General features: G+C 48.3%; 1 long non-coding RNA gene across 1 annotated transcript; it reads left to right on the top strand.

The window, feature by feature from the left end:
• The first annotated feature begins 214 nt into the window (after positions 1-214).
• On the top strand, positions 215-19,398 carry LOC120981159. The gene is made up of 3 exons (XR_005774633.1): positions 215-420; positions 15,767-15,768; positions 19,387-19,398. It is a non-coding gene; the product is annotated as an uncharacterized LOC120981159 (long non-coding RNA).
• Positions 19,399-20,398: the final 1,000 nt, after the last annotated feature.

Genomic DNA, 20,398 nt, shown 5'->3' with positions numbered 1-20,398 from the left:
TGGCTGTTTTTTTGTAGGCCAGTCAAGACCCGGCCTGTAACGTGGGGAGTAGTCACCCGCCCAGCACTATGACTACTTCCAGTAAGAGCCGTCCCAGATCAGCTATTCACAGCTGTCTATATATATAAAGAAGGACGTATATATGTATGTATATATGTATGTATGTATGTTCCGTGATCACTCAAAAACGCAACCATCGATTTCAACAAAACTTGGTATACACATCCCTTGCTACCTGGAAAGAAATCTTGTGGGGGTCGCAGCTCTCTAGCACATACCGTTCCTGAGATATTCCCAAAAAAATGCAAATATGGTACATCACATGATCTACATTAGCCAACAGAAGCCTGCAGTTCTTTCTCTTCATATCCAAACTGCCATACACACGGTCACATGTCCCTTGTCAGCCAATAGAAGCTCGTAGGTCCTTAGTCTCCACATACACACAGTTTTACACCAGGTTTTCATAACAACCCAGCCATTTTTCTTCACTGCTGTAGGTCAGCTTTAAAGGGGTAGGGCGCTGTGGATGACACTGTTAAGGGAGCGAAGTGCTGTGGAGGTGACAGTTCAGGGGGCAGGTAGCGTGGCCATTCAGGCCACCCTCAAAAAACGTCTTAAGAACCCCGCCCCAGGACGCCATAAGCCACGCCCCAATTAGGTTAGGCCACACACCCCACTCCGCAGCCGACAGGGATTGAAAAAATGAAGGGAAAAATCAACTTCTGTCAGTTTCAGGGGTGGGAGGGACTTTCTCCCTGCAGCTCAAGCTCAGATAGCACAGTGGTGCTGTCTGAGAGTGAGCTGTTCAAAAGGACATCCCTGCATGAGATATTCCCAAAAAATGCATTCCCCAATAGAATCCTGGTCACATGATCCTTATCAGCCAATAGAACCTCGCAGGCCCTTAGTCTCCACATACACACAGTTTTACACCAGGTTTTCATAACAACCTAGCAATTTTTCTTTACTGCTGTAGGTCAGCTTTAAAGGGGCAGGGCACTGTGGATGAAACTGTTATAGTGGATACTATCAATATCTTTTAATGACACACACAAACATTAAATGAAATATACCCGGGCGAAGCCGGGTCCTTTTGCTAGTACTAAATAAACGAAGTGTCAAGCACCTACTGTCGCTGACACCTGAAATACTGGCTCTTACTTCACCGAGGGCAGGAACCTTGGTGACACATATCTACCATCAACGATGGTCCCTTGTGCCTTCCTACATGTAATGTCCCTGAGTGCCATTACCACTTCTTTTGGCACCTTGCTAACATCTCCTATGTGCTAATGTATAACATCTAATGTATTTTATGATGTCGCCTAATTATGTGCATATTTATTCCTGAAACTGTTGTGTTCATGCAATTACCTGGTCTACCAGCTGATGGTGGCAGCAATTGTCAGATATAGTTTCTCTGGAGAGAAACCTTCTGGTTCCTCCCAGCCCTCTTTAGAGAGGGAGGAGTTTAGTTAGTCAGGTAAATTGTCTAGTCCACCCTCCTTAGGGAGAGGTTGTATGCTGGCTAGCAGAGCACTGCCTGCTCTGCTAGGTCCAGAGGCCCTGCCTCTGAAGTCTACATGGTTACTTGTCCCCTCCTGCGCTTGCATTGCCTTCATCGAAGCTGAGCAGAAGCTTGAGGTACTCTAAAGCCAGAACAAGAAGCTCCTAGGATTAAAGTAAGAGAGAGACTACAGCTAAGAGTTTCCTATTTATCTAGCCAAGCATAGCAGAGCTAAGAGAGCTACCTCATAGCAGAGCTGAGATTGTTGCAGAGAAGTATTTGCCTGCTAAAGTTAAGCCAATACCTGCTGATGGCCAAGATATTGTTTGGAAGCTGTTTGGATTACTAATTTATGCCATTTAAAAGCAACTGTTCAATGTTACTACAAGTCTGGACTCTATTTATTCTACTTGTTCATCATCCAAGTTCACCTACCCTTGTTGCACTGCTTCTGACCAGATCACGTCTGGGATCCACTGATATCCAGGCAGGAATACAGTGACACGTGTATATAACATCTACAGAAACTGTAGGCCACCCTGCACCACTCTGTAAATCCTACCTCTGGGTACCAACATTATCATCTACAAAGGGAGCCTTGTGCTTCCGCTGCTTAACCGCAGCTGGCGTCACATTTACTTGGTCTATAAGAGGGAGATATATTGTAGAAACCTCCTAAGGGGCAAGGGATACCCCAGACACTGAACCAGGCCGTTGCATACATACCTCCCCCGCCCCGCGCCCAAAGCCGGGGGTCTGGGCAACTTCAGCAAACATGCAGTGTACTCAAGACAGGGCATCTGTATTCCCTTGCAGCTTGCCTGGCCTATGCTCCACAGAAAACCTAAAATCCCGTAGAGCCAGAAACCTGCGGGTGACATGGGCATTGTTACCCTTTTTTTCCCTTAACCATTTCAGAGGGGCATGATCCGATACCAGCTTAAATTTCCGTCCCAGGAGGTAGTATCGGAGGTTATCAAGTGCCCACTTAATGGCCAAGCATTCTCTTTCAATTATAGAATAATTCCACTCTGCCAGGGACAGCTTTCTGCTGAGATAATATGGGTTGTTCTTCCCTATTTATGACCTGAACTTGGAAGAAAGACGAGACAGAGGGGATATGATAGAAACTTTTAAATACATAAAGGGAATCAACAAGGTAAAAGAGGAGAGAATATTTAAAAGAAGAAAAACTGCTACAAGAGGACATAGTTTTAAATTAGAGGAGCAAAGGTTTAAAAGTAATATCAGGAAGTATTACTTTACTGAGAGAGTAGTGGATGCATGGAATAGCCTTCCTGCAGAAGTGGTAGCTGCAAATACAGTGAAGGAGTTTAAGCATGCATGGGATAGGCATAAGGCTATCCTTCATATAAGATAGGGCCAGCGGCTATTCATAGTATTCAGTATATTGGGCAGACTAGATGGGCCAAATGGTTCTTATCTGCTGACACATTCTATGTTTCTATGAGACATCACCGCTCCTAGGCCCACTTCTGATGTATCTGTCTGAATGATAAACTCTTGGGAGAAGTCCAGAGCTACCAAGACTGGCTGTCTACAGAGGGCCGACTTAAGCTTCTGGAAGACCTCTTTAGCTTCGGGGGACCACTTGATCATGATAGACTTTTCCCCCTTTGTAAGGTCAGTCAGGGGTACTGCTATTTTTACAAACATGGGGACAAATCTCCTATTATATCCCACAATACCGAGAAATGCCTTAACCTGTTTCTCCATTTCTCCACAGTGGGCAAGGGTAATTCTCGGACCCACCGAAACACCTGTGCTGCCTTTCCCGATTCATAGCTGTAGACGAGTATAACTCCTATACACATATATATATTTTTTCAATAAAATTCACCTCCACCCCTTGGCGCCTCTGTTAGCCTCTGCTTCAGGTACTTTTTTTCGTGTCACCTGGTCCATCTTTAGGACCAGAGAGCTCTAATTGTACCGTAATCCTCTTTTTTTGTATATTTTTATATTCTCTTGGTAAGTGGGCGGGGCTATTCTTGGATAGCTTCCACCTTATTTACTTGGGGTTTTATCACCCCTCTTCCCAATATGTATCCCAAGTACCTGGCCTCTTCCAACCCCATGGCACACTTACTTGGATTTATAGTGAAGGCGACCTTTCTTAGCGCAATTAGGACGGATTAAAATTTTACTGAGATGACTCTCCGAATCACGACTGAAGATGACTATGTCATCCAAGTAAGCTGCCACATATTCTGTGTGTGGGCATAAGATCTGGTCTATAGCTCTCTGAAAAGTGGCAGGGTGTCATGGACATTCCCACGACAGCTGGAAGGAGATCGGTGAGACTGGCAACACGTGGTTTGATCTGACATGTTTTCCGTTTGGATCAAATAACGTCTCTGTGTTGTTTCTGGTGCTTGCCACACCTTCTTTCCCCAGGTGTGGCTATTAGGGTCATTTAACCATCTCTATTTATAGTTGCTTCTCCCACAATGCGGTGAAGTTTATAGCTTCTGTTTGGACCTTTGGATAGATTGTGGTTGGATCTCGGCTGAGTTCCTGGTGCTTCCATTGCTCCTTTGAAGTTAAGTCTTTCTTTTCCCTTTTGTATTTTGTTTGGGTTCTGTGTGTTACATTTCCCTATTGTTTGTATTAGGCCTGAAGGAGACTCCTGATTGTTCTTCCTTTTGGAGAAACAGGTAGTCTCGTCCCTGCCATTAGTACCAGGGTCCTATAGGGCTTGATAGGACTCTAGGTATTCCTGCGTATGAACTCCTCTAACTTTGGGGTCTGATTATACTGGTAGTCAGTCAAGATTTTGGTTAGGGTTTTCACTAGGAGGTGTCCATTTTCCTTCACTAGTTCTCAGGCCTGATTCCCTGCCCCCCCCCTTCCCTCTTATGCTCAGTGTGGTGTTTCCCTCCCATACCAAAGCGTGACACAGGGGCCCCTTGCAAACCAAATGGCATCCTTTTGTAGTGGAAGGACCCTTCTGGTGTGGAAAACGCTGTCTTTTCTCTAGCTTCTTTCGATAAAGGAATTTGTGAATACCCCTTGGTAAGATCTAGGATAGTTATATAGCAAGCTGGCCCTAATCTCTCAATAAGCTCATCCACCTGGGCCATCTACCTTGGATACTTCATTTAGTTTGTGGTAGTTGTCACCGAATAGCCACTCTCCATTGGGTTTTGGGACTAGCACTATGGGACTTGACCACCCACCTTTAGATTCCTCAATCACCCCAAGTTTTAACATTCTCGGGACCTCCTTGAAAATTACCTTCCTACGGGCCTCGGGAATCCTATACGGTTTTAAATTTACTCGCGCATGAGGCTTCGTGATAATCTCATGTTCCACGACACTGGTTAATCCTGGTGTTTCTGTAAACAAGTCCCTATTCTGCTGCAACAGGAGCTTGCATTGATATTTTTGTGAGGGGAGCAGGGCTTCTGCAAGATTTACATTCTCTATGGTGGCGTCTGGTTGGGTCATCAGACACGGGGCCTCAGGAGGGTCATTATCTTTCCATGGCTTAAGCAAGTTGATATTGTAAATCTGATAGGGATTTCTCCTACCTGGCTGATGTACTCAATAGTTAACTTTGCCCACCCTCTCAACTATCTCATATTGCTCTTGCCATTTTGCCAGGAATTTGCTCTCTACTGTGGGCACTAGGACCCAGTCCCCTACACTAAACTGTCTAAGACAGGCTGACCTGTTATATATTTTAGCTTGTGCCTCTTGGGCCAGGAGCAGATGCTCCTTCACAATGGGCATTACCTGAGCTATTCACTCTTGCAGTGTGGTGACATGTTCAATCATGCTTTTGTAAGGTGTGACCTCACTCTCCCAGGTCGCCTTAGCTATATCTAACAGCCTTCGAGGATGCCTGCCATATAACAACTCGAAAGGTGAGAACCCTGTTGACACTTGAGGCACCGCTCTGATTGAGAACAGTAGGTATGGCAACAGGTAATCCCAATCCCGGCCATCCTTTTCAACTACTTTGTTCAACATGGCCTTCAAGGTTTTGTTAAAATGTTCTACCAAGCCATCTGTCTGTGCCCTTTCTCAAGGGCACTGCCTCAGGAATCTGGGTGGCATAATCAATTACAACTAATATATATTGGTGCCCCCTAGCGGACTTCACCAAGGGCCCTACCAAATCCATCACTAACTTCTCAAAGGGGACCTCGATAATAGGCAACTTATTAGAGGGCTGCGGAAGTTTGCGACTGGGGAGGTTATTTGACACATAGGGCAGGAATGGCAATAATCCCTAATTTTTCTGTAACACCTTGGCCAATAAAACCATTGTAAAACCATTTCAAGGGTCTTATCTGCCCCCCAAGTGTCCCCCTAAGACATGGCCATGCGCCAAGTCCATTACCATGCGTCTATATGGTTTAGGGACCACAAGCTGTTTCACTAATTCTTCACGGATTTTAATCACCCTGTACAACAAGTTTCCTTTCATGGCAAAGTGAGGGTAACTTTCATCTGCCCCTGGCTCTTTAGGTGCCCTATTGACTACCCCCACATTATTTAAGGCCCATTTTAAAGTCTCATCTCGGAATTGGGCCATCCCAAAGTTTCTCCAGGACACTTCTAAGTCAAGGATCGTCTTCTCAAGGGCAGACTCGTCCTCATTATCACCTACCATGGCCGAGAATGGAAATTCAGGGACCATCTCCAGGTCAATGAGCACGGGGCTGTCTTTGCACACAGGGCATTGTTGCGGTACCGCCCTGGCCCAAAGGTCCCAGAACAAAGGACAATCCCATCCAATGATCATCTCGTGCATCAGCCCCTGCACAACCCCTACCTGATGGGAGACCATACCCACCTCTGTCTTTAAGGTGACCTGGGCCATTGGGTAAACGTTGGTATCGCCATGAATGCAAGTGACCCCCAAGGTTTTCCCAGGGACCAACCTATGAGGGATATGGGCCTTTAGGAGCATGACCAAAAGTCCAGTTGTGGGGATGTCATTAACGCTGACTGAACAGAATGGAAGTCCCTCCCCAGAGTGTGGAACAGCACTACATGCAAACATGGAGCTCCATCATGTCATGAGTAAGGATCTATATTGTAGGATCCGAAACGCGTAGACCTGGATTGCCTTTGGTTTTCGTCACACTGAATTATTAAAAGATTCCACGTTATTTGGAAGCTGGACTCTTTTTCTTCTTTATTTTGAAACATGGAGCTCCATCTGGTCCAAGCAGAGGGGGCACTGGACCGCTATATGTCGCGGGGCATGGCATCTACAGCAGATGATCTGTCTTAGGGAAGGTCTTGGCATTGGCTCTGGTATGCTCTTGGCCTTAGAATGTCCTTCCCGAGGAGATTTTAGTTCCTTCTGGCCTTCAGAGTCACTCCGCGCATTCCAGTATGGGGAGGTCAGGGACCCCGAGTCAGCTTATGGTGTTCTCCACTGCATAATATCTCTCTACCAAGCCTACCAAGTCATCCACAGTATGAGGGTTTCTTTGCGCAACCCAGCACTGCACTGGCTTGGAAGAGCGTGCATGAAGCGGTCTATTACGACCCGCTCCACCGATTTGACTGGGGAACAGACATCCATCTGTAGCCATTTCTGGACGAGGTGCAGTAGATCAACGTGCCAAGATCTCTGCTTTTAGCTTAAAGTATTACCGCGCCTCCTGCAGTAACAAGTCATAATAAACCTTCTGGTGTTCGCCTGAGAGAAATGGAGGCAAGACGCCGGCCCATTGCTCAGCTGGTAGTCTCTCACGCTCAGCAACCCCCTCAAAGACTGTAAGGAGGGCTTCTACGTCATCCTCTGTGGTCATTTTTTGCATGGCTGCTCGTACCGTCCTCCATGCTCGCTGGCAGTCCTCATTACTGTGGGAAGCTAGGGTCTCCTTTTATTCTAATAGCAGCCTTAACCCAGGACATCCAGTGACAAAAATGTTCTTTCAAAAGGCCAGTTCAGCAACTTAGGCTACTGGCCCTTTAAATGTCCAACACAAACAATTCAGCCTCCGGCCCTTTAACTTGCTGTTGCTCCTCGCAACAATTGCTGAGCCCGCATCCTCCACCAATTATAGGGATCTGCCCCAATGGTAGCCTTCAGATAAGAACACAGCAGCAGCCTTTTGGCGGTGAAAGCAAAGTAACGGTTGTCCTTTATTCTTGACAAAACAATAAGGCAGTAATCAGCAGTGACCAGCTTGCTCCAGCCGGCCTTAAAGAAACAATAAAGTCCCATATCTATAGCACAAATGGGCAACAAGAAGGGGAGAGGCGCTCATAGGGTGATATGCAGGTTAAAAGGAGGGTCGTTTAGGATGATTAAGCTCACCTTATATGGTTGTGCAAATGTAGGCACAACCCTAGTGTTCACAGGTGGTAGTCGGAGGTCGGTGCTGCCAGTATCGTCTAATCCTTGCTTGAATGGCTTGCCAGCCCCTGAGAGGTAAACAGTATTATTGGAAAGGATGGGCCCACGTGGAGATCCACACCCTCAGTGAAGACACTAAATCGGCGCAACTGAACGACCAGACAAATTAAAATTTCTCTTTATTCAAGGATGATAATGCGTTTCAGAGCATATAAAGCTTCTTTTTTCAAGTCTAAAAAACATATGTATGTATATGTATATAGGCATTTAAAAGGAAAAGGACAAAAGTGCATATACAAAGCACTAATAAAAATTAACAAATTTATCTAGAGGAAATTCCTCATCATAAAATTAGCAGTGTCAAAATAATAAAATATAATAAATATAAAATACAATAAAAAATGAAAAAAAGAAGCAGCTGTCACCTGCGTCTCCTTGCAATGAGCACGGATATAGCACCTGGTCTGCGGTATTAATAGGAGACTCCAAAAAACGTTGAAAGTCCAGCTTCAATTAGCAAAGTAAGAAAACTTTATTTCAGCGGTTTTAAAAATTCCAGTACATGGATAATCTTGTTACGCGTTTCAGACCACTCTCAATATGGGTCCTTCATCATGACATAAAAAAGCTACAAAAATTGCACTATATGTGCCCCACCAACACCTGACCATGCAATCAGGAACTCACGTTACCAGGGCAACCAAAGTGCAATCAGGACCACATGTGATATTTAAAACTGTACAAAATACAAATGTTAAAAATAGATTAACCCCTTAAGGACCCATGACGTAGCTGTACGTCATGGGTCTGATCCCTAAACATGGTGCCCGCTCACGTGTTCAGCGGGCGCCTTAGCCGCGGGGTCTCTGCTATTTTAAATTGCAGAGACCCGCGGCACATGTATGCGATCAGCCATAAGGCTGATCGCATACATTTTGCCTATTAGATGTCGTGGTCAAATGTGACCATGGCATCTGCGTAGACTGTAACCGGAAGTCGTGCGGTCCAGTAACAGCATTCCCCGGCTGAGATCGGGGGACCTGTTACCTCGATCTAATTGACTGAAGCCCCAAGCCGGCTTCAGAGTCAATTAGATGTATATATAAATACAGGCCGCTTGGTGGCAGCCTTGTATTGGTATAGTGCAAATGAAGTCTTCAATGATGACTATTTAGCCATCACTGAATACTATAGGCAATCGAATGATTTCCAGTTATTTTCACCCAAGATGACTTAAAAAAAGTAAAAAAAAAGGTTTTACAAATATAAAAAAATATAAAAAAATAAAAGTTTAAATCACCCCACTTTCCTTAAAATAAAAATACTTAAAATGAGAACCAACAAAAGATGATGGGTCACTCAAAGTACAAAGACACATCTAAAACCAGAGTAATAACAAATAGAGATGTCCCGAACTATTCGCCGGCGAACATCGTTTGTTCGCGTTCGCCGCGGCGGGCGAACATATGCGATGTTCGGTCTGCCCCCTATACGTCATCATTGAGCAAACTTTGACCCTGTACCTCACAGTCAGCAGACACATTCCAGCCAATCAGCAGCAGACCCTCCCTCCCAGACCCTCCCACCTCCTATCAAAAAGCAAGGACAGCATCCATCTTAGATTCATTCTGAAGCTGCAGTGTTAGTGAGAGCAGGGAGAGTGCTGCTGCTGCATTAATAGGGAAATCGTTAGCTAGGCCAGTGTTCTGTGTCCACTCCAGTCCTCAAAGACTCATCTGATCTGCTGTAAGGACAGCATCTTGACAGCACCCCAAAAAGCCCTTTTTAGGGCTAGTACATCAGTCTGCTTTTTTTTTCTTCATATATATATATATATATATATATATATAGGAACGAAGAAAGGACAGCACTCCAAGTAAAAATATACTGGTCTTTAATCACCCATGCAGGTGGCAACGTTTCAGCTCCAAACAAGAGCCTTTTTCAAGCCTAGAAAGCCTTGAAAAAGGCTCTTGTTTGGAGCTGAAACGTTGCCATCTGCATGGGTGATTAAAGACCAGTATATTTTTACTTGGAGTGCTGTCCATTCTTCGTTCCTGTACATCTGGGGTAAGCAGCAATATCCCTGGACATAGCACCCATATTGCTTGTTTCCAGTGCCGCCGCTACTTTCCCTTTTTTTATATATATATATATATATATATATATATAAAATCTATATTGCAGTTGCCTGCCAGTGTGTGTCAGGCCCACAGAGTGTACAGTACTGTGCCCACTGCCAGTGCCCGCCACCACTCATATCTGTTGGCACAGTAGCTTGCAGATAAAAAAGTAATACATTTTTTTCTCTGTAATATAATTGCAGTTGCCTGCCAGTGTGTGTCAGGCCCACAGAGTGTACTGTGCCCACTGCCAGTGCCCGCCACCACTCATATCTGTTGGCACAGTAGCTTTCAGATAAAAAAGTAATACAATTTTTTCTCTGTAATATAATTGCAGTTGCCTGCCAGTGTGTGTCAGGCCCACAGAGTGTACTGTGCCCACTGCCAGTGCCCACCACTCATATCTGTTGGCACAGTAGCTTTCAGATAAAAAGGTAATACAATTTTTTCTCTGTAATATAATTGCAGTTGTCTGCCAGTGTGTGTCAGGCCCACGGAGTGTACTGTGCCCACTGCCAGTGCCCACCACTCATATCTGTTGGCACAGTAGCTTGCAGATAAAAAAGTAATACAATTTTTTCTCTGTAATATAATTGCAGTTGCCTGCCAGTGTGTTTCAGGCCCACACAGTGTACTGTGCCCACTGCCAGTGCCCGCCACCACTCATATCTGTTGGCACAGTAGCTTGCAGATAAAAAAGTAATACCATTTTTTTCTCTGTAATATAATTGCAGTTGCCTGCCAGTGTGTGTCAGGCCCAAAGAGTGTACTGTGCCCACTGCCAATGCCCACCACCACTCACATCTGTTGGCACAGTAGCTTGCAGATAAAAAAGTAATACATTTTTTTCTCTGTAATATAATTGCAGTTGCCTGCCAGTGTTTGTCAGGCCCACAGAGTGTACTGTGCCCACTGCCAGTGCCCGCCACCAATCATATCTGTTGGCACAGTAGCTTGCAGATAAAAAGTAATACAATTTTTTCTCTGTAATATAATTGCAGTTGCCTGCCAGTGTGTGTCAGGCCCACAGACTGTACTGTGCCCACTGCCCAACACTCATATCGGGTGGCACAGTACCTTGCACGCATAGTACCACTAATCTACAAAAATATGACAGGCAGAGGCAGGCCACCCCGCAGGGGCCGTCGTGGTCGTGGCACTGTGATTTCCTTTGGCCCAAGAATAATGCCCAGTGTTCAGAGGCCACGTACCCTGAATTCGAAAAGTTCTGAGGACATAGTTGACTGGCTAACACAGGACACCCAATCTTCTACAGCTTCCGCTCGCAACCTTGACGCACCATCCTCCTCCAGCTTAGCTACGGGCACCTCTCAAGTTACCACTCGCCCACCTGCCGCCACCACCAACACTAGCACCACAGCCGCTTCACTTGATCTGTCAGAGGAGTTATTTACACATCAGTTGATAGAAATGAGTGATGCGCAACCATTATTGCCAGAGGATGTAGATAACAGGGATATGTCTCAGTCAGGCAGCATTACACACATAGACGTACGGTGTGATGATGATGTTGTACCCGCTGCTGCATCCTTTGCTGAGTTGTCAGATACAAGTAAAGCGGTTGATGATGACAATGTGTCCGTGGATGTCACGTGGGTGCCCGCTCGAAGAGAAGAAGAACAGGGGGAAAGTTCAGATGGGGAGACAGAGAGGAGGAGGAGACGAGTTGGAAGCAGGGGGAGGTCGTCGCAAGGAGCTAGTGGCACAGTCAGACAGCATGTATCGGCACCCGGGGTCAGCCAAACAGCACGCCAATCAACGCATGCTGTTGCCACCACCAGAATGCCATCATTGCAAAGCTTAGCAGTGTGGCATTTTTTTTGTGTGTCTGCCTCTGATAACAGCGATGCCATTTGCAACCTGTGCCAAAAGAAACTGAGTCGTGGGAAGTCCAACACCCACCTAGGTACAACTGCTTTGCGAAGGTACATGATCTCACATCACAAACGCCTATGGGATCAACACATGATGAGTACAAGCAGCACACAAACTCAAAGCCACCATCCTCCTCCTGGTCCAGCATCTTCAGCCACGTCAACCACTGCTGTCCTCCTTGCCCCCTCTCAACCACCCGCCACTCCGCCTCTCACCTTCAGCAGTTCCTGCTCATCTGCCCACAGTCAGGTGTCTGTCAAGGAAATGTTTGAGCGTAAGAAGCTAATGTCACAGAGTCACCCCCTTGCCCGGCGTCTGACAGCTCGCTTGTCGGAACTCTTAGCCCGCTAGCTTTCACCATACAAGCTGGTGGAGTCTGAGGCCTTCAAAAAATTTGTAGCTATTGGGACACCGCAGTGGAAGGTACCCAGCCGAATTTTTTTTTCACAAAAGGCAATCCCCAACCTGTACTCTATTGTGGAAAAGGAAGTCATGACATGTCTGGCACACAGTGTTGGGGCAAGGGTCCATCTGACCACTGATACCTGGTCTGCAAAGCACGGTCAGGGCAGGTATATCACGTACACTGCACATTGGGTAAACCTGCTGACGGCTGCCAAGCATGGAATGCGTGGCTCTTCAGAGGAGTTGGTGACACCGCCACGACTTGCAGGCAGGCCTGCTGCCACCTCCTCTACTCCTCCTATTCCATCCTCTTCGCTAACCTCCTCGGCTGAGTCCTCTTCTGCGTCTTGTTCCACATCAACTGCACCCCCCAGCTCCCCAGGGGCTATTCCACATCCCAGATACGACAGTGTCACTCCGTCTTGGGGTTGACTTGCCTGAAAGCAGAGAGTCACACCGGACCAGCACTCCTGTCCGCCCTGAACGCACAGGTGGATCAGTGGTTGACACAGCTCCAACTGGAGATTGGCAAAGTGGTGTGTGACAACGGAAGCAATTTGTTGGCGGCATTGAATTTGGGCAAGTTGACACATGTGCCGTGCATGGCACATGTGTTGAATCTGATCGTACAACGCTTTGTGCATAAGTACCCAGGCTTACAGGACGTCCTCAAGCAGGCCAGGAAGGTGTGTGGCCATTTCAGGCGCTCCTACACGCCCATGGCGCACTTTTCCGATATTCAGCGGCGAAACAACATGCCAGTGAGGCGCTTGATTTGCGACAGCCCGACACGTTGGAATTCAACACTCCTAATGTTCGACTGCCTGCTCCAACAAGAAAAAGCCGTCAACGAGTATTTGTATGACCGGGGTGCTAGGACAGCCTCTGCGGAGCTAGGTATATTTTTGCCACGTTACTGGACGCTCATGCTCAATGCCTGTAGGCTCATGCGTCCTTTTGAGGAGGTGACAAACCTAGTCAGTCGCACCGAAGGCACCATCAGCGACATCATCCCATTTGTTTTCTTCCTGGAGCGTACCCTGCGAAGAGTGCTGGATCAGGCCGTAGATGAGAGGAAGAGTTGTGGTCACCATCACCACCAGAAACAGCCTTATCAGCATCGCTTGCTGGACCTGCGGCAACGCTGGAAGAGGAGTCTGAGGAAGAGGAGTCAGAGGAGGAATGTGGCTTTGAGGAGGAGGAAGACCAACCACAGCAGGCATCCCAGGGTGCTCGTTGTCAGTTATCTTGTACCCGTGGTGTTGTACGTGGCTGGGGGGAAGAACAGACCTTCAATGAGATCAGTGAGGATAAGGAATGGGACATGAGTAGCTCGGTATCCAACCTTGTGCAAATGGGGTCTTTCATGCTGTCATGCCTGTTGAGGGACCCTCGTATAAAAAGGCTGAAGGAGAACGACCTGTACTGGGTGGCCACGCTACTAGACCCCCAGTATAAGCAGAAAGTGCCTGAAATGTTACCGAATTACCGGAAATCGGAAAGGATGCAGCAGTTCAAAAACAAGTTAAAAAATAAGCTTTACACAGCGTATAAGGGTGATGTCACAGCACAACAGGAATCTAACAGGGGAAGAGGTGAAAGTAATCCTCCTACCACGACCACGCCGGCAAGGACCGGACGCTTTACAGACGTGTTGTTGATGGAGGACATGCAGAGCTTTTTAAGTCCTAAGCATCACCACAGCTCTTTGGGGTCCACCCTCAGAGAACGACTCGACCGACATATAGCAGACTACCTCGCCTTAACTGCAGATATCGACACTCTGAGGAGCGATGAACCCCTTGACTACTGGGTGTGCAGGCTTGACCTGTCGCCTGAGCTATCCCAATTTGCGATAGTACTTCTGTCCTGCCCTGCTTCAAGTGTCCTGTGTTACGCTGAGCGCTCCGGGTCCCCTGCTGGCCTCGGAGCGCTCACAGCGTATGCCCCCAGGCAGCACTCCAGCGTCTCGGCGTGTGCGTCCTCGCTCTCTAGGGGGCGCGCGCGCCGGGACTCTTAGATTCAAAGGACCAGTGCACTGGTGATTGGTGCCTGGTCCAAAGGGGTTATTAAGGGTTAAGGTTGTGAGAGGCAGTGCTGACTTAATTAGGCTGCACCTGTGCACTGCCCATTTATACCTTCTCCTCCCACAGCTTTCTGCCGGATCTTTGTGCCTTGTGCCTCAGAGAAAGCGTTCCTTTCTATGTTAGTTTGCCTTACCTGTTGCCGTACCCGTTGCTACCGTCCACTCGCCTTTGAACCTTTGCCGCCTGCCCTGACCGCTGCTACATCCGACTTCGCTCTTGCCTTCTCCCTGTGTACCACGCCATATCACCAGCCAGAGAGGTCGAGTTGTTACTAGGGGACACGACCTGGTAGTTACCGCCGCAGCAAATCCATCCCGCTTTGCTGCGGGCTCTGGTGAAGACCAGTAACTGCTTAGAACAGGTCCTCTAGTACAACCCGCGCCATCGCCTCTCTGGTCCAGAGGATCCACTACCTGTCCTGCCGGTACGTGACAGTAAGATCCGGCCATGGATCCCGGTGATGTTCCCCTGCCAAGCCTGGAGGATCTCACCACCATTGTGGCCCAGCAGGGTCAACAGCTGGCCCAGTTGACCACTATGTTGCAGCAGCTCCTGCCTTCTCTGCGACAGCCAGCTCCTCCGTCTGCTCCTGCTGCATCACCTCTGCCTGCAGTTACCACCGGTTCCAGAATCCGTTTGTCCCTACCAGACAAATATGACGGAGATCCTAAGCAGTGCCGTGGGTTCTTGTCGCAGTGCTCTCTCCACCTCGAGCTCCTGTCCGACCAGTTTCCTTCTGAGCGAGCCAAGGTAGCCTTTATTCTGAGTTTACTCTCCGGGAAGGCCCTGGCCTGGGCTACACCACTATGGGACCGCGCAGATCCTGCCACCACTTCCGTCCAGAGCTTCTGCCTAGAGTTCCGGAATGTTTTTGAGGAGCCTGCCCGGGTTACCTCCGCAGAGACTGCCTTGCTAAATTTGACCCAAGGAGGTTCTTCCGTGACGATGCCATTCAGTTCCGCACCCTGGCCTCTGAGCTGAACTGGAACAATGAAGCCCTTTGCGCCACCTTCAAGAAAGGACTTAACAGTGAAGTAAAGGACTTTCTGGCTGCACGTGAGCTCCCTTCCACTCTTAGTGACCTCATCTTGCTGGCCACTAGGATAGACAAACGTTTCGCCGAAAGACAAGAGGAACTCCTCCTTGAAAAGGAAAAAGCTCGTCCTAGACGCTTTCCTCGTCTGGCTCCCGTTTTTCCGCATCCACCTCAACCCGCTTCTGGGTTTTCCGCCGCGGAAGCTATGCAGGTGGATCGGTCACGCTTGACTCCACAAGAACGAAGCCGCCGCAGAAACGAGAACCTGTGTCTGTACTGTGCCAGTACCGAGCACTTCCTTAGAGATTGTCCTCTCCGTCCACCGCGTTCGGGAAACGCTCGCACCTAGTAAGCGTGGGAGAGGCGTTGCTAGGTGTGGATTCTTCCTCTCCACGCCTCATCTTACCCGTGCAGCTGATCATCTCTTCCAAGTCCTCTTTCTCCGCAGCCGCCTTCTTGGATTCCGGTTCAGCTGGCAACTTCATTCACGCCTCCTTGGTTGACAAGTACCGTATTCCAGTAATCCATCTACCCAAGCCGTTTTTCATCTCTACTGTTAACGGTGAGAGACTCTCTGCCACCGTGCAGTTCCGTACCCAGCCTCTGCAGATGGACATCGGAATATTTCATACCGAGACTTTAGAGTTCTTTGTCCTTCCCTTCTGTTCCTCCGAACTCCTCGTGGGTCTGCCATGGCTTCAACGTCATAGTCCTGTCCTGAATTGGTCCACCGGTGAGATCCTGCGTTGGGGCTCCTCCTGTTCGGACCGCTGTCTCAAGCCTGCTCTGGTCAAACAGAACCCGCAAGTTTCTCCACCTTCTGGGCTGCCCAAGCCATACCGTTCTACTCCACCTCGAGGCAGAATTTATCCTCTCTCTCCTCCTGAGACTCTTGCCATGTCCGACTATATGCGTGAGAACCTATAGAGAGGATGCATAAGAAAATCTTCTCCTGCTGGGGCCGGTTTTTTCTTCGTGACAAAAAAAGACGGCTCCCTCCGCCCCTGCATTGACTACAGAGGTCTTAATAAAATTACCATCAAGAACCGTTACCCTCTGCCTCTAATCTCTGAGCTATTTGATCGTCTCCGAGGAGCTAAGATCTTCACTAAATTGGACCTTCGAGGGGCCTATAATCTGATCTGTATCCGTGAGGGAGACGAATGGAAGACCGCCTTTAACACAAGGGACGGCCATTTTGAGTATTTGGTGATGCCCTTCGGCCTCTGCAACGCACCTGCTGTCTTCCAGGAATTCGTCAATGACATTTTCAGGGACTTACTTTACACCTGCGTGGTCGTATACCTGGATGATATCCTCATCTTTTCCTCCAATTTGGATCAACACCGGGTCCATGTGCAACAAGTTCTTACTCATCTTAGGAGAAATCGCCTGTACGCTAAACTTGAAAAATGTCTTTTTGAACGGACCTCCCTGCCTTTCCTGGGATACATTATCTCAGCCCAAGGACTTCAAATGGACCCAGCCAAACTCTCGGCGGTTCTGGATTGGCCACGTCCGTCTGGCCTCTGAGCCATACAAAGATTTCTGGCTTTGCGAATTACTACAGGCAATTCATCCCTCACTATTCCACTCTGGTAGCTCCTATCGTGGCTCTCACTAGAAAAGGAGCTAACCCCAAATCCTGGCCTTCCCAAGCCGAGGAAGCCTTCCAGTTCCTGAAATCCGCCTTTGCCTCTGCACTCGTTCTCTCTAGACCAGATTCCACCAAGCCCTTCTCTCTTGAAGTGGATGCCTCCTCGGTGGGAGCCGGAGCTGTCCTCACCCAGAAGTCTTCCCGGGGCAAAACTTCAACTTGTGGCTTCTTTTCAAAAACATTCTCTTCCGCAGAGAGAAATTACTCCATTGGGGACAGGGAACTGCTGGCTATTAAATTGGCACTGGAGGAATGGAGACATTTACTCGAGGGCGCCACACATCCTGTGTACATCTTCACGGACCACAAGAACCTGGCTTATCTCCAGTCTGCTCAGAGATTAAATCCCCGTCAGGCTCGTTGGTCTCTGTTCTTCGCCCGCTTTAACTTTGAGATCCATTTCCGTCCGGCTTGTAAGAACATTAGGGCAGATGCTATGTCTCGCTCCTCTGATGTGGTGGGCGACGAGTTAACACCTCAATATATTATCCCTCCAGAACGCCTTATTACAGTCGCTCCCGTGGACCTGCGCCTTCTCCCTCCTGGCAAATCCTACGTACCTCCACGTCAGCGGCTGCGAATCCTCAAGTGGGGCCACGCCTCCCCTTTTGCCGGTCATCCAGGGGTGCTAAAGTCTCTCCAACTAATCTCCCAAAGTTACTGGTGGCCTTCTCTGGAGAAAGATGTCTCGGACTTCGTCCAGGCCAACACATCTTTTGTCTCCATGGCCTTCCCAAACATATTGTCTCGGATCGTGGGGTACAATTCGTCTCCAAATTCTGGAGGGCTCTATGTGCTCAGCTCGGGATCAAATTGGACTTTTCTTCTTCGTACCATCCTCAGTCTAACGGCCAAGTAGAACGGGTGAACCAGATTTTGGGTGACTATCTGCGTCACTTTGTATCCTCACGCCATGACGACTGGGCTGATCTACTTCCCTGGGCGGAGTTCTCCTACAACTACAAACAATCCTCTGCCTCTAACAAGTCTCCTTTCTTTGTAGTTTTCGGCCGTCATCCTCTTCCACCTCTGCCGCAGTCTCCCACTCCTTCTTCTGTACCTGCCATTGACAGTCTTGTACAGGATTTTTCCTCCATCTGGCGAGAAACCCATGCTGCTCTCCTCAGGGCTTCCGCCCGTATGAAGGTTCAAGCTGACAAGAGACGCAGATCTCCACCGGAATTTCGCCCGGGTGACAAGGTGTGGCTCTCCTCTAGGTACATCCGATTTAGGGTCCCAAGTTACAAGTTGGGCCCTCGTTTCTTGGGACCCTATAAAATCAAGAGTCGTATCAATCAAGTTTCTTATCAGCTCCATCTTCCTCCCTCCCTCCGAATCCATAACTCCTTCCATGTCTCCCTTCTTAAACCTGCTGTCTTTAACCGTTTTTCTCCCAAGCTTGTTTCTCCCACCCCTGTCGCCGGTACCTCCGATATATTCTCTGTCAAGGAGATCTTGGCGACCAAGATCTCCCGGGGAAAAAGATTTTTTTTGGTCGACTGGGAGGGCTGCGGTCCTGAGGAGAGGTCATGGGAGCTGGAGGAGAACATCCTGGACCGCAGTCTCATCCGCAAATTCTTCGGTACCAAAAAGGGAGGGAGACCAAAGGGGGGGGTACTGTTATGCTGAGCGCTCCGGGTCCCCTGCTGGCCTCGGAGCGCTCACAGCGTATGCCCCCAGGCAGCACTCCAGCGTCTCGGCGTGTGCGTCCTCGCTCTCTAGGGGGCGCGCGCGCCGGGACTCTTAGATTCAAAGGACCAGTGCACCGGTGATTGGTGCCTGGTCCAAAGGGGTTATTAAGGGTTAAGGTTGTGAGAGGCAGTGCTGACTTAATTAGGCTGCACCTGTGCACTGCCCATTTATACCTTCTCCTCCCACAGCTTTCTGCCAGATCTTTGTGCCTTGTGCCTCAGAGAAAGCGTTCCTTTCTATGTTAGTTTGCCTTACCTGTTGCCGTACCCGTTGCTACCGTCCACTCGCCTTTGAACCTTTGCAGCCTGCCCTGACTGCTGTTACGTCCGACTTCGCTCTTGCCTTCTCCCTGTGTACCACGCCATATCACCAGCCAGAGAGGTCGAGTTGTTACTAGGGGACACGACCTGGTAGTTACCGCCGCTGCAAATCCATCCCGCTTTGCGGCGGGCTCTGGTGAAGACCAGTAACTGCTTAGAACCGGTCCTCTAGTACAACCCGCTCCATCGCCTCTCTGGTCCAGAGGATCCACTACCTGTCCTGCCGGTACGTGACATCCTGTCAGAAAGGACCTTCAGCGCAGCAGGAGGTATTGTCACTGAGAAGAGAAGTCGCCTAGGTCAAAAAAGTCTAGATTACCTCACCTTTATTAAGATGAATGAGGCATGGATCCCGAAGGGACTGACAGTGGGGGATGCATTTGACTAAAAAAGGCCTGATGAGATGCCTTGGTGTAAAAATGGTCCACACGCTGCTGTATTTAATCTCTGCATGCCGAATGACTTGCGTGACTTCTCCGCCACCAACTAGGGTTCAAGCCGCAATGTTTTAGTGCACTTTCTGCCTGGAAAACAATAAAAAAAAAGGCACATACATGTGTCAATTCCCCTTCGTGATCGTTACCTTGTTGTGGTGAAGGGGCTTGCGTATCACAATGAAGCGATCACCTCTATGAGTGTGTTGGCAATGTTGGCACACCCCAGATGATAAGGTTGTTGCTTCATTGTGAACAGACCAAAAGCGATCGGCTGGATAATTTTTCATAGAAAAAACATAATTTTTCTTTGTGATCATCTAAGGTGATCATTAAAGCCTACTAGCCCAACAATGGGCCCACACTGCAGAATCATTGTTTTCTGGGTCACTTAACTGTCACTGAACTACCTCAGTACGACCATAGGCTTTGAAATACCGCCATCGCCTGCAATCTTCCGAACGTGCGCACGAGTGCAGTCATCACTACACCAAGATTGATGCATAGAGGAATAAAATTTATGTCATGAGTGTGTCAAGTATTGACAACCCATTGCGGTTGTTTGCGGTGCGTTAAACGGGGAGTTTGGTCTGTCAGAGTTTGGTCTGTCACTATGAAGCGGGCGTAACCCTTACACTACCTGATCGATACAACATCATACCTGATCGTATACACACACTGGATGTTTTAAAGCACATTATTCCAAACAATTTAGGAATGTTAGGTGATTTATTCCCTTTATGGATTAAAACCCGACTCTGCGTCATTTTCCATGGGAGTTTTGCCATGGATCCCCCTCCGGCATGCCACAGTCCAGGTGTTAGTCCCCTTGAAACAACTTTTCCATCACTATTGTGGCCAGAAAGAGTCCCTGTGGGTTTTAAAATTCGCC

The sequence above is a fragment of the Bufo bufo genome, chromosome 10 (genome assembly GCF_905171765.1).
Source record: "Bufo bufo chromosome 10, aBufBuf1.1, whole genome shotgun sequence".
In the NCBI taxonomy this organism is placed as follows: domain Eukaryota; kingdom Metazoa; phylum Chordata; class Amphibia; order Anura; family Bufonidae; genus Bufo; species Bufo bufo.
Note: the sequence above shows the minus strand (reverse complement) of the source record. Positions and strands in the feature narration are given on the sequence as shown.